This window comes from Arachis ipaensis, chromosome B09 (genome assembly GCF_000816755.2).
Source record: "Arachis ipaensis cultivar K30076 chromosome B09, Araip1.1, whole genome shotgun sequence".
NCBI lineage: Eukaryota > Viridiplantae > Streptophyta > Magnoliopsida > Fabales > Fabaceae > Arachis > Arachis ipaensis.
The window spans coordinates 53,197,344-53,199,683 of NC_029793.2; positions in this window are offsets into that span (position 1 = coordinate 53,197,344).

The window sequence follows — 2,340 nt, forward strand, 5'->3', positions numbered from 1 at the left end:
AGAAGAGAATCCAAAAGGAGAGTGCAAGGCCATTGACATAACCAAAATGGCCGAACCCAATGAGGGAGAGGAGGACGTGAATCCTTAGGAGGAAGTCCTCTTGGGACGTCCAATGATCAATAAGGAGCTTCCCTCTGAGGAACCAAAGGACTCTGAGGCTCATCTAGAGACCATAGAGATTCCATTGAACCTCCTTATGCCCTTCATGAGCTCTGATGAGTATTCTTCTTCTGAAGAGAATGAGGATGTTACTGAAGAGCAAGCTGCCAAGTTCCTTGGTGCAATCATGAAGCTGAATGCCAAATTATTTGGCATTGAAACTTGGGAAGATGAACCTCCCTTGTTCACCAATGAACTAAGTGATCTGGATCAACTGACATTGCCTCAGAAGAGACAAGATCCCGAAAAGTTCATAATACCTTGTACCATAGGCACCATGATCTTTAGGGCTCTGTGTGACCTTGGTTCAGAGATATACCTCATGCCCCTCTCTGTAATAGAGAAATTGGGAATCTATGGGGTGCAAGCTGCTAAAATCTCATTAGAGATGGCAGACAATTCAAGAAAACAGGCATATGGACAAGTAGAGGACGTGTTAGTAAAGGTTGAAGGCCTTTACGTCCCTGCTGATTTCATAGTCCTGGATACTGGAAAGGAAGAGAATGAAATCCATCATCCTAGGAAGACCTTTCCTAGCCACAGCAAGAGCTGTGATTGATGTTGACAGAGGAGAATTAGTCCTTCAATTGAATAAGGACTCCCTTGTGTTTACAACTCAAGGATCTCTCTCTGCAACCATGGAGAGGAAGCATGAAAAGCTTCTCTCACTGCAGAGTCAACCAGAGCCCCACAGTCAAACTCTAAGTTTGGTGTTGGGAGGCCACAACCAAACTCTAAGTTTGGTGTTGGGAGGCCACAACCAAACTCTAAGTTTGGTGTTGAACTCCCATATCCAAATTCTAAGTTTGTGTGAGGCTCCATGAGAGCCCACTGTCAAGCTATTGACATTAAAGAAGCGCTTGTTGGGAGGCAACCCAATACTTATTTATCTAATTTTATTTTTTGTTTTTCATGTTTTCTTAGGTTCATGATCATATGGAGTCACAAAATAACCAAAAAAATTTAAAATAGAATCAAAACAGCAGAAGAAAAATCACACCCTAGAGGAAGCATCTGTCTGGCGTTCAACGCCAGAACAGAGCATGGTTCTGGCGCTGAACGCCCAAAATGGGCAGTGTCTGGGCGCTGAACGCCCAGAACAAGCATGGTTCTGGCGTTCAACGCCAAAAATGGCCAACAAATGGGCATTGAACGCCCAAAATGGGCACCAACCTGGCGCTGAACGCCCAGAGTTGTGTGCAAGGGCATTTTACATGCCTAATGGGTACAGGGATGTAAATCCTTGACACCTCCGGATCTGTGGACACCACAGGATCACCTCAATCAAGAGCACTCCATCATCCTTCATGAAATCAGAGAAGATCTTAAAGCAATGAAGGAGGAGCAGCAAAGGCGAGGAAGAGACATAGAAGAACTCAAGGACATCATTGGTTCCTCAAGAAGGAAACGCCACCATCACTAAGGTGGATTCATTCCTTGTTCTTATTTCTTCTGTTTTTCGTTTTCTATGTTAAGTACTTATCTATGTTTGAGTCTTCATTACATGATCATTAGTAGTTAGTAACTCTGTCTTAAAGTTATGAATGTCCTATGAATCCATCACCTCTCTTAAATGAAAAATGTTTTAATTCAAAAGAACAAGAAGTACATGAGTTTCGAATTTATCCTTGAACTTAGTTTAATTATATTGATGTGGTGACAATGCTTCTTGTTTTCTGAATGAATGCTTGAACAGTGCATATGTCTTTTGAAGTTGTTGTTTAAGAATGTTAAATATGTTGGCTCTTGAAAGAATGATGACTAGGAGACATGTTATTTGATAATCTGAAAAATCATAAAAATGATTCTTGAAGCAAGAAAAAGCAGCAAAGAACAAAGCTTGCAGAAAAAAAAAAGAAAAAAAAATAGGCAAAAAAAAAAGAAAAAGAAAAAGCAAGCAGAAAAAGCCAAAAGCTCTTAAAACCAAGAGGCAAGAGCAAAAAGCCAATAACCCTTAAAACCAAAAGGTAAGGGCAAATAAAAAGGATCCCAAGGCTTTGAGCATCAGTGGATAGGAGGGCCTACAAGAATAAAATTCTGGCCTAAGCGGCTAAACCAAGCTGTCCCTAACCATGTGCTTGTGGCGTGTAGGTGTCAAGTGAAAACTCGAGAATGAGCGGTTAAAGTCAAGGTCCAAAACAAAAAAAAAAAAGAGAGTGTGCTTAAGAACCCTGGACACCT